The 12385-nt window shown below is 39.1% G+C and overlaps 2 long non-coding RNA genes across 14 annotated transcripts in view; one reads left to right on the top strand and one right to left on the bottom strand.

Moving 5' to 3' along the window:
- Positions 1 to 12385, bottom strand: part of LOC138224419 (uncharacterized) — a 29896-nt gene that overhangs the window by 14084 nt on the left and 3427 nt on the right. For 7 of the 11 annotated variants that reach the window (XR_011182898.1, XR_011182903.1, XR_011182902.1 and 4 more), the window contains exons 3-6: positions 4249 to 4366; positions 2514 to 2645; positions 1996 to 2399; positions 77 to 217 (exon numbers count right to left, since the gene is read on the bottom strand). The exons of 1 other annotated variant lie outside the window; for it this stretch is intronic. This is a non-coding gene — a long non-coding RNA (uncharacterized lncRNA). 3 more of the 11 variants (XR_011182901.1, XR_011182900.1, XR_011182899.1) reach the window with 3 other exon arrangements.
- On the top strand, positions 3866 to 8169 carry LOC138224418 (uncharacterized). Of its 3 annotated transcripts, XR_011182895.1 has the most exons (6): positions 3951 to 3967; positions 4256 to 4306; positions 5174 to 5332; positions 5459 to 5585; positions 6194 to 6254; positions 8082 to 8169. It is a non-coding gene; the product is annotated as an uncharacterized lncRNA (long non-coding RNA). The 3 variants fall into 3 exon arrangements; XR_011182896.1 differs by lacking the exon at positions 4256 to 4306 and having other exon boundaries at positions 3866 to 3967; XR_011182897.1 differs by lacking the exons at positions 3951 to 3967; positions 4256 to 4306 and adding an exon at positions 4617 to 4706.

Here is a 12385-nt window from a genome sequence, read left to right as displayed (position 1 = left end):
GGATCACGGATCCTAACCCTCAATGCTGGATCCTTACTGGCTGAAAGAAAAAAAAACAAATCCTTGTCCTGCTCACCCAGGACATAGATGCCCTTGCTTCTCTTCCTTGACATTAGCTTGCAAGCTTCTGAGGCAAGAGATTAGAATTCTTCAACTTGCTTCCCTGTGCCACACAAATACTCAGATCTTTAGGTCAATTTACAGAAGACTAACATTCCTAAAGTAAAGGGGAAAAATAGTTAATGGAAGATATTTTTCCCATCTGGACATAGGGTACATACAAGTACATCTAATGCACACCTAAATAAAACTACCAGTACTTCTACATAAAAACAGTAACAAGTTTACAGTACAGAGAATTGACAGACATTTCAATGTTGTATACCCAAACAAATAGTGGTGGACAATGCTTTAAGAAAATGCCTCAACACACAATGAAAGAGGTGCAGTAAGTTCGCATTTACTACAAAAAGAGCAAAAAGTCCCCCCCCCCCCCCCCCCCAAAAAAAAAAAATAATTAGGTTCCACAGCAGTACAAAACCAAAAACACTAACAATCTTCAGTACCAACAGCAGCAGCCTTGACTGGAGCTCCATAAGAGGGGAACGGTTTGAGTTTTAACACTTAAAGTTGATTTCAGCCTTCCAGCTACAGCATGCTCTATACCATTAGGGAGATTACAGCTTGTACATATGCAGAACAAGCCATTGGTAAAACTAAGCTTAACATTCCCTAATCAAGTCATTCAAATGTTCTAAGAGGTGTAAAAATAGAAATAGTTTACTACCATAGTATCTTGTATGGTCACAGGTCAATACACAGGAGCCAAGGGAAAAATATGCAGTATAAAGCCAGTTTAAACAGGAGCACAAACAATGAAGTCCTCCAGCACAAGTAAGTTTCCATACTGCTCTCTCCCTTCTCACAAGAGAATACATACCACTTCAGTCACCTAGAAACTCATACCTCCCCTTTCTGCACTAAACCTCTGACAGCATGGCTTTTAGTGCAGATAATGGGGAAAAATACAGCCTCACTGGGCTAAATCAGGAAGTCCACCTTACACTAGACTAGAGCATAGGTTTCCCCATTTTTTAATTTAATTCAGTTCAGAATTTCAGTCAATGTTAGATTTATTTACATGTGTGCACCCATGAAATAAATCTCACATACTGTGAATCTCCATTTTCCACTGGTACCCTTAGCAAAATAATTTAGCCAGATCTTTCCCTGTGCTTGCACAACACTTTCAGTATTGGACTTCCATTCCTAATTTACCACTTCATTTAAGTTAGAAGACACAAAGAACCCCAGCAACTACAACTAAACAAAGGCTGTAAAATCAGAGACCCCTCCTGCCTGGAACAGTCAGTTATAGCTCAACCAGCCAGGTGGCTCAGGTGCTCCTAGAAACAGCCACCCCAAGGCTGGTGTGCAGAGTGGCAGTCAGAACAGAAAGCCACTCCTACCTTTGAAGGAGGATCAAGCAATGTCAAGCCCAGAGCTGCCCCACACACAGTCAACCCGGTCTCTACTCCTAGGTGGTAGAGAACTCACTGAGCAGCTCTGACAGGGTCCCCTAACAGCTGTTGTCTTGGTTTCGTAACTAAGAACTCCTCAAGCAGATCTTCACTGAAGAGAAAGCAACCAGTCTACAGTGTGCCACATCTGCACATTCCTGGCAAATAAAGGTCATCCCTCTGGGAGAAAAGGCCTGGTCAACCCTTCCAACAGCAGAACCTGAAGTAGAGATTTAGATTTGATCCTCTTCACTTTGAAACAGTAAGAATTTTTACTCATTGTCTACAGTACCAGTTTAGTACTATACATGTCAGTATATAGTACAGCACCCAGAAGATAAGAAAACCTACAGCTCGAATTAAACCAACACTCAAACATGATAGAAAAATCACCAGAAGTCTTCCAAAACTAAGCCAATTCTTAAGGGTAAAAATAAATAAATAAAAAAAAACAGGATACAAGAGTGAAACTCACCTCCTCATAGACACTACCTTTACAACTGCTCAAGATCCATGGGCATCCAGAATATTCAAGGATTGCTTGCAGCACCTCTTCACCTTCCACTGTTAAAACCACAAGACTTCAATATGCACAGGTGGGCATCAACAGGTCACACAGTGGGTATCCTTTTATCCAGCCAGTGAGCTTCCTCTGAACAATTCTCCAAGCGGTGTCTCCATACTGTGCATTGAGAAGCTCTGAGTACTGCAGTGTAGTTTAACTCACAGACAATCAGAACCACTGCTGAACAGCCTTATAAAAAGCTGGTCTGTGCAGTTTCCACACACCGTTCCAACAAAATCTCATCTGGAAACTCCACCAGCATCCTCTCTCAAGTGAATGTGCTCATTGTCACCATCTGCCTCTCAGAACAGCACCTGAAGGAGACAAGGGCAGCAAAACACTGATGGCCACCCCACTGCCACAGAGAGGGGACCAGAACAAGTGCCATACAGACTTCTCCCAGCCTTAAGAGCTCACCCCACACTGACCTGCATCTCCAGTTTTCTACAGTCCAGCAGAGACTGGAACACCAGCATGTTGGACAGAGAAGGGTCTTCCCTGATGTCCCAGTGAAACTGTCAAGTCAGGATATAAAGCCTTTCCTGTTGCCGGTTTGAGCTCTAGAGAAGAGATCACAGTATTTACCAACAAGAGTTTTATACACTAAAACAAAATGTATAAGTGTTGGGGAAAACTAAAAATTGTCTAAACCAAAAGCAAATAGAGACTTCACACTAATCTTAACTTCACTCCATACTCAAGTATTGACACTTCTTAAAAATTTTAAAAACACATCTTTGCAAAAGCTTTACAATTCTTCAACAACTCCTGGTTAAAAAAAGCATAGCAAAATAATTTACCTTATATAATAATGACATTAAAAACTAACAACCACCACTCTAATAACATAAAGCCTCTCTTTTACCTGCTGTAGTAAGAGACAAAGAGAGCCAGACACCCACCCTCCTGGGCTGCCTTGTTATAAGCCTCACGATGACCTCACGGCTGTAGCTAATTCACCAGGGGCCAATCCCAACGGCTCCTCAAAGGGCCACTACCAAACCCCCCACCGCTCCTAATACAACACACACCTGCTTCCAACGACCAAACAAGCATTAGCCAGCTAACCTATTGATCTCTCATCCCAAAGCCAAATTAATTTCCAAATGACTACCAAGAACACTTGTTAAATAGCACCCTGCTCCTGTTATTCAATTAGTTGCAGTTTCTTAGTGATTAAACCACCTTTTTATCCCTTCAAATTTCACTCATAAATGGTGAAAAGTGACTTGAAGCCAAACTGCAAATTATTCAAGATCCTTAAAATGTCCTTAATATAATTTCAAATGTTCAAAGTGTATATATATCCACACTGTATATCACATATATAAACACAACATGTTTGGTTGTGTAACAAAACATAACTGCAACCTTGATATTAACTTAACATAACATTTTATTTGGTCAAAACCATCACTAATCACACAGAAAAAAAACACAAGAAAAAATAACACTCCTACACTCCTGAGGAAAAAAAAACATTAATTAAAAAAGTTAATTTATATGACAAATGAACATGGTGGGAGTACAATAAGATGGTTGGGCTCTTAAATTTCACATTTATATCTGCAGATGACTAGAAACTCATCTCTCCTACATATGTGTGTGTTTACAAGGCTGTTTTTTTATTCAGTTCAGTTTATTTGTTATATACACAAGTACAATTAAATCCTTATCACATGTATGGTCCTATAAAAAGACATTAAGGAACATCCCTTTTAACTGTGGGTTAAACCTGTTTCACAGCCACTACGACTGTCACCTGTGGATGCTTTGCTCCTCTGTTTTTGCTACATTCCATGGGGGAGGTGCCAGCCCTGCTCAGGGTATAAAACAGAGGACTCCCTTTGCTCCTGTTTCCATTCAGTGGTTCAGAACAGGGGTGAGTACAGGCTGCTCTGTGGGGTAGAATATGTTCTTGAGATTTGCTTTAAGTTTACAGGGCTGAACTAGTTGGCTTTTCACTTTCTGGGGTTAAAGGGGACTACCACTCCTGGACTGGAGCAGCAAGTGTTTGTATTGTTGCTAAATATTGATTTAAATGAGTTTTTACAAGGTTGTTTTATCAAACACTTGATTATGACCATTTAGTTTGCATTCCTATAATAGTATAATAATTATATTTCATAGGTAAAATATAACTAGTATACTTTTCTTGATTACCTGGTAGAAAGCAGCTGAGCTGCATGAAGCCATTTCTGGTGGACTATTGATATTGTAGGTGGGTACCTGCATCAGCATGCGCAGTCTGGAAAGGAACAAGTAATATGCATATTCCATGCTGAAAAGAGAAGAAAGAAAACACATTTCAACTGTGAAGCCTTCTTTTTGTTTCCAATTGATTTTGGCTTTTTTTGCTTGGAAAACTGGTTTTACTCAGGTTTCTTGTGGAGGTGCCAGCCCAGCTTAAGGTGTAAAAAGTCACTGCTCCTGTGTTCATTCAGCATTTATAAAGTGGTGACATCTGGCTGTTTTTGGGACAAGCCTCTTTGTCAAGTGCCGTTTTTCTCTAGTTGACTTTTTTAATGAGTGGGGGCTCTTAGATTCGTTCACTTGGCTGGTTCTAGTAAACTGACTGGAGTGCCTGTTCCTGATGGAAAGGTCAGGATACTGTGAGCTGGGTAGGTACACTGTAGCAGTGTCCATTTTCCTTCATGTGGAATTCTTCTGTTAAGCTATGACACTTTCCACCTGCCCACCAAAGTGAGGGTTTCCCAGTTTATTGAAAATAACTTTTCCTGAATCTTGGGAAACAATTCCAGTGGCTCTTAACTCTAGAGAAGTGGTTCCCAATCCTGTTCCTGGTGACCTTGTTTCAGCTCAGCCCTTAGTTACACAATCAAACCCTTCATTGACTTTGGTTTGTTCCCTGTTCTTACTCATGTTGGAGATTTAAAGTAATATATTGTAAGTTAAATAAAGTCCCAAAGGTGTGCAGGTCACCAAGACTTGGAACTACTGCTATAGAGCATAGATACCCCGTCTTGGCCTGACAAACTTACTCTTCAGGTTTTCCATGTTTTTTTAAGAATTGGCACCTAATGAGCAGTGTTAACCAGAGCTGCTGTCCTTGTCCTTCATTTCCCAGCTGGAATGAACCAGGGTTTGGGAAGGAGGACCCGTGGACCCCTGTGAAGTGTGATCCTGAGAACAGGAGGTGCTGTACTCCTGCCATTGTGGGAGTCCCAAACAGTGCTTAGCCACATCACGGAGGCAGATGCCTTGGGTTCTTTCAATAAAGGGCTGGGTAATATGCTTATGTGATTACACAAAAGCTGTGTACCTCTACCCTTGAGAAGGATAGACTATGGCTTTGACTACTAAACTTCAAATGGCCTATCAATAGTATCCCTTTTCCTTACCTCATGTACAGCATCAAACCCTGGGAGGTGGTTCATCTTCAGTGCTTCTGTCATTTTTGCAAAACGTGATGCAGAGCTTTCTTCCTGGTGCACACTGTTCTTTACTAACACTTGCATCTCGTGTAGAGCATGGAAAAGGTGAGTAAATGTACTAGTTTCCCTGAATCACAGATTGAACTGCACAGGTTATAACTGTGTCATACGGTTTACAACACATACTAGTTTGTCAAGTTTTGAACTATAATGGCATTTTAAGTGATTGATTCATCAATGGTGTAGTTTTTTAATCTGTTACTATTGTCTTTTTTTCCATAGGCAAGTGTACTATTCTAGGTTTATAAAAGTTATAAATCTTACCATCTTACTTGGGTGCAGCATGTAACACTGCAAGTGTTAATCCAAGGGCTCAGTACTGCAATTAAACTGGGGGGGAAGTGGAGGTGAACGCTGGACACATTCCTACTGGAATAGTGCTCTATAGGCAATATTAAAATTATCTTCCGGTTTTAAGGCTCAGCAGTGGAAACCAATCTATTGTTCACTTTGCAATTAACTCTTTCTTGTTCCTTTACAACCAAAAAATGTGGACAGCTTCCTCCTCAAGCACTTACTAGTTTAAAACATGATTTTTTAGCTGCTGTGGTACTAGTAATACATACCTACTACCTGCAACTACAACCAGCATGTGGTGGCGTTGCCAGATGAGATTAAGTGTCAAGTAGAAGTTCACACCCATGTCTTTCCAGGATATAATCTGGAGTTTAACTGCCTGCCTATGCTGAAACAAGCCATCAGTCCTTTAAAATGGTAACTATCATTGGTTAAATGTTTGTTTTGTTTATATAGTTAACTGACTGTTTTAGAAATGAAGCTTTTCCATTGCCTTTCCAGTCTGACCTTAGCAGAATCTCACTACTCTTTACAAAATCCACAAGGTGGCCAAGATCAATATCGTCTTCTGGATCTGTAGCAGCTTCACATGTGCACCTCAATGAAGGCTGACATCAGTAAGGAGGAATTGAGACCCAGTTTAATTACTGCAGTTTAATTTAGATCTCCTGTACCTATTGGGTGGAAGAAAAGTGATTTTTTTTTGTGGAAGTGATTTCAAAAGCTAGGGCAAAGCCCACAGAGCTCAACCAATCGTTGACAATGTGGCAACTGCTTTACCTCAAATGTTTGTCTTCAGAGTACAAAAAAGTATGAGAAAGCAATTGGGGGGAAAAAATACTCAACTCCACTTACATATTAAAATGTACCTTCTTCCACTGTTCTCTTTTGCCCAGTCCCACACAACCTTCCTTAAAATACAGGAGAAATGGTTTTGCTCAGAATGTTCATGACTAGACTAACCTATCAAGTTTAAGTTGTTTTCTGATAGCGGTAGGTTTTGCACCATGAAATTTGAAAATGCTAGATGTAAGTAGGTTACCTTTTTTCAGAGAGAAGTAATGTATTTATACATATTGTGAATTTTAAACATACAATTAAAGAGTGTGTTTGCATTAAAGCTTAATTAAAAATATTATGTGCGATAGCTTATGTAAAAAGCAAACAAAATATACAAAAGTGGATGACTGTAAAAATTAAGGTACAACAGAGTTCCTCACGTATTCAAGCCTGGGTTCAATTTTAACTTGGCAATATCACTCTACACTGCATCTACTGTTCCAGTTTGCTCTTTCTCCAGGCCTTCACTCTGCACTACAGCTCCCAGTTCCAAACCTGCACTCCGTCTGCACTGTGGTTCCTGGCCTTCGCCCTGGAGCTCTGGCCTATTTTCTGCTGGTTCTCTTGCCTGAGTTTCCAATCTACGTTGGGAGGCAGCCTTCATCCTCTAGGATCCCAGGGCTCCTCTAGTGCAGGCACATTTCATTCTTACGTCAATGTAAACCATCCAATAAAATTAGCAGGTCTCAACCAACAGACTCACAAGTAAACCAGAATGAACAGTGGAAGAAGAGTATTGAGTGAGCTATCATGATCCTCACTGCCTACTCAACCATAAGACAAATCTCTTAATGAGCACTAGGACTGGCTAAAGAAATTACTGTTGTTAATAAGGTCCAAATTATAATTGCTAGACTTGGACTATGCAGAAACTGATTTAAAAAAATTGAAGTGATTGTCCAAAATTTGAGGTTCCAGAGGCTTCACTTCTGCTCAAAGTGACTGGGGTGAGACTTTACTGAGAACCCTGGGCAGTAGCTGTGGTTTTAGAGCAAAGCCATGAAAATACAGCTGGATGCTTCATTCACACATCCTGCTATACCATGGTAAAACCAGAAGGCATTAGCTCATGCTGAAGGATCTATAACTAGTAAGATGACAGAATATTGTAGGACATTTTTGCCTTGTTGTTTGGAGGTAATGCAGTAAAATTCCTGTGAAATCTGTAACAAACACTCCCAGTTTATCTGGTGTTTATCCACCCCTCAACTCTTCCTTCTCCTCAGCCTTGATCCCCTAGACATGTTTAAAACCAATAAACATGCTACCACTGTAGGTGGTACTCAGTCTTAAGGTGTGTTATACAAGGTTACAAGAAAAATATGTTTACAAGTCCAATTGAATTATCAAGAGTGTGAAAGTTAGATAAGAGTTTTAACTGCAGTTTTGTCTTTAAACTTGAAGGTATCATCTCTGGAACAGAAGGTACTATGCTCACTGACCTCCTGGGACCATCAGGACTACACACCAGTGGGAAAGCATTTTGGCACAAACAGGCATTAAAAGGGTCTGAAAAAAGGCATCATAGTATTTCCAAGAGTAACTTGGATAATCACCATCATGGCCTGCCTGCACCACCCAAAAAGACAATTTTTCCTGTTCAAACAAGTTTGCCTACTTGTGCCACTGTAAAATCCTGGGAAGGTTATTCCGAAAGGAGCAGCTCTCCCCCTGTACTGTTCTACTTAGTTCTGCAGGACTGAGGCTACAAATCAGCACAATAAAAATTAAGTCAAGACCTGGCTGTGCCTTCTTGTTTCATTAAAGATGGACACAAGTAGGCAGGTTTCACATGCAAAAGAGCACAACCAATGAACAAAGTTCTGGACTTTAAATCATGCACTATGTACAACCAGAATTAGTCCTGAAGTGTGTAGAAGAACAATAAAAAAATAAATATGACACTGAGGACAGTAATGGAACAGCACAATCGTGTTCCTCAGGAGAACCTCAGATGGCTTTAGATAGATAGATACTTTATTGATCCCGTGAGGGAAATTGCAGTGCAACAGCAGCTTAACACAGACAACACAGCCACAGTGTAACGAATTACATAATAATAGTACAATACATACAATACAATACAAGAGTTACTCACAGTCCGGACACAGAAAGAACAAACTAGAACAGAACAGTACACAGAAAAATCGTATCACACATCTGAATATAAATATAGATGTAATGCACAGGTCCCTGGCATATATTGCACAAAAAACCGTTGTAAACGGGGAAAAAGAAAGAGAACAGATCACTGTCAATGTTGCCTCTGCCCAGACGCAAGGTAGATGTGTTGTACAGTCTTATGGCAGAAGGCAAGAACGACCTCCTGTAGCGCTCCCTGTTGCACCGTGGATGAATCAGTCTATTGCTGAACGTGCTCTTCATTTCTGCAAGCCTGTCATAGAGGGGATGGGAGAAGTTGTCCATGATGGCCTCCATTTTGGACATCATTCTCCTCTCAGCCACTACCTCCAAGGGGTCCAGGTCAGACCCAATGACAGAGCTTGCTCTTCTGATGAGCTTGTTCAGCCTTTTAGAATCCACTGCTCTAATCCCAGAGCCCCAGCACACCACTGCGTAGAAAATGGCACTCGCTACCACCGACTGATAGAACATATGTAGCATCTTACTACACATAATTCAGAAATGTATGTACCTGAAAAATAATTGGTACTGTTTCATCACCAACTTACAAATCCTTTTTGCAATCAATTTCAGTGCGTCTCTTATACCAGCCACACGAGACAATGAATCACTAAGTGGATGTTAAAGTTTAATTTATCCCATATTCCTTCTTCCTTATATTTTTCCACTTTTTGCACAAATTCAGGTAATTATCTTTTCTTGAATTTCCTGGAAACTAGTTAAAGAGATCAAAAGCTCTTGGGATCCTAAGAGGTGACCACTGCATTTAAACTTGAAAGTTTTTAATACCATAAACCGATATTGCACTAACCGGGAGCATTTCCAAATCCTACATGAAAAACAGACAGCTCTCCTCTTTCCAACACAAGCACAAGTCTGTTACAGATGGCTGCATTAGACTGTTTCCCACACATCAAATGCACTCTGTGCAGAAAATTAAATTGCTTAAGTTGATGATGTACAGAAATAGACACTGTGTACAGTACATCTTTCCAGACCCTATTCCGCTGTTCAGCCAGATCCTTCTCCCAGATAAACTCAATCGCATGACATGCTGATGTTCCAGAGATCCTGTTAATTCAATATAGTTGACAGGCTACATGTGTATAAGTTTTAAGTACACCTGTGAGCTTCTCCTCGATTCTGACGCTTTTAAAGTGTGAAGAGTGTTTTAAGAGCTGCACTGTGAGCTGCAAATCAGTTTTTGTTTGATTACATTTTTCATCAAATACACTCTGCTGAAAATTAAATTGCAGACGCTTATGATGAGCAGAAATAGACACTTTGTAATTCAACATAGTTAACGGGCTACATGTTTATAAGTTTTAAAGATCCCCGTAAGCTTCTCCTCAATTCTAACAATTAGGTGAAGAGTATTTTTACAAACTAAAGTCCAGCTCATAGTTAGTCTTGAAAAAAATCTAGGAGCGTTACTTGGAGACTAAACAATTATATGAATATTTGTGGATGTAATAAATTAAGATCTCTGTTGCAAGATGACAATATCCTTGCTGTTACAGTATATTGGAATTCCTCATTTGTAAAATGGGTTGATTGGAAAAGCAAATGTGGATGCTGCCGAATAAATATTGTATAACTAATAAGGTTAAGGAGGTTTCATACAAAATAATTAATCATACTTACCCTGTTGAGACCCTTGTTGTCCAGCGATTTAAAATTGAGATAAGTGATAAATGTGTTTTATTGTGACATTAGTAACTTTTCTATATTTATTTTGGTTATGTCCCATGGTTAAACCTTTCTGGACTAAGTTGCAAATTATATTAAAAAATAGACCAATATTTATATTTGCTTTGAAGAAATAGATGGCATGTTCAATCTCAGCCCCATCGAAAACGATACAAAAATATCGTTTGTAACTTTATTAGAATGGCACATTATCATGTACACAAAATGAAATAGTCTGGGAAAAATCCTATGTTTGAGCATTTTAATATGGATGTAAAGGAGAATCTGCAGACTGTTTCAAATTGTAAAAATATGAAAGCGGTGCAGACTTCAATTTGTTTCACCTTTTTATAATTTGTATTTATTTTATAATATGTATCCCTGTGATGCTTTTGTCTTGAAATGTTATCTGTACTCTTGTTTGTATTGTGTTCGATAATGCTTACATATTTTTTAAAATGAACTATTAATAAATAAAATTTAAGAACTAAAAACTATTAAACTTACATTCTGTTAACGGTATTTTCAATTTAAAAAGTTTTGAAGGTGAAATTTTGCTTAATGGCCACAAGGTGGCGCCATTGCACTATTTCTGTAAGAATCAAAATGTATTTTTCCAGTTTAATTCCACGGATCGGCCAACAGAGGGGGCACTTCTCCTACTGCTTCTATTGAATTCATAATAATTGCTTTCACTTATATCGCGCTTTTCTTTACGGGAAGATGTGATGAATTATGGAAAATGAAGCCTGTGCACTGTGGATTTGAAAACTATTTTAAGTTTCATGATGGATGAATTATGATAAAATGTTACATTGTCTGGTGGTATTTGCAATATTCTCAAAATATACAACAGAGCGACATCTTAATCTCACACAACAAATATTAGAAGATCCTTCTTTTATACCTAAAAGCTTTCAGATGTTGAACAATTAAAATATTGCTTGCAGGAATCCAATTACTGTTATGAACTTTTTACAAGCTAATTGTCTGATTTAATTTTAATCTTATGATATTATGCATAATGGTAATGTACCATTGTTGTATTTTATTATTGTCATGTATGTTTTATGTTTAAGGTTTTGATGAAAACAACAAATTAGCTTCAGGACACTAAAGATGAATTAAATTATAAAGTAGATAATTAAATCATAGTATTGCAACCATATTTACTGGCAACCACACTGTCTAATTTTGGTGCTGCTCTTAATCTTGTCAGTTTGGTTGCTGATTTCCTTACAGACAGAACTCAGGGCCTAAGAGTCAACCATACTTCGTCTCAAGCTGCATTCTTGCACAAATGCTTCCCAAGGATCTATATTATCTTCCTTTCTCTTTGTTCAGTATACAATTTGTACGTTATTACCAGTCAAGTAAGACACATTTGCAGACAACTGTTATTAGTTTCTTGCAGGCAGATGTGTAGGGTCATGGGCCAACTAGAGAAGATTTTGCCACCTGGTGCAAACAAAACTACTCCAAGTAAGTTCACTGTCAGCTCAGCTCAGCTCTGGGCATCAGTGTGGTGGACTGTGCTGTAAGAGTGCCTTCACTGTCAGGCCCCACTCGGATCAAGAGAACACAGCAGCACAGGGACACACTGACACAGCCCAGCCAGCTGCATGACCTGCACCAGGCGTAGATGGACTCCAAACAGCCACGAATGCCAAAGAGCCCTAAAGACAAACTTCAAACAAAATAAACTACATTTCAAAACTCAAAGAAGGCTCCACAGCCAAAACATTGTTTTCTTTCGTCTCTTTATAGCAGGGAATAAACCCATTACTTGATCCCTTACATTTCAAAACGCTCTGTATCAAACCAACAAATCGTTCATAAATTTAAACCATGTTTTTGAGAAACTAGCCTTAAAA

The sequence above is a fragment of the Lepisosteus oculatus genome, chromosome 21 (assembly GCF_040954835.1).
Source record: "Lepisosteus oculatus isolate fLepOcu1 chromosome 21, fLepOcu1.hap2, whole genome shotgun sequence".
Lineage (NCBI taxonomy): Eukaryota > Metazoa > Chordata > Actinopteri > Semionotiformes > Lepisosteidae > Lepisosteus > Lepisosteus oculatus.
Note: the sequence above shows the minus strand (reverse complement) of the source record. Positions and strands in the feature narration are given on the sequence as shown.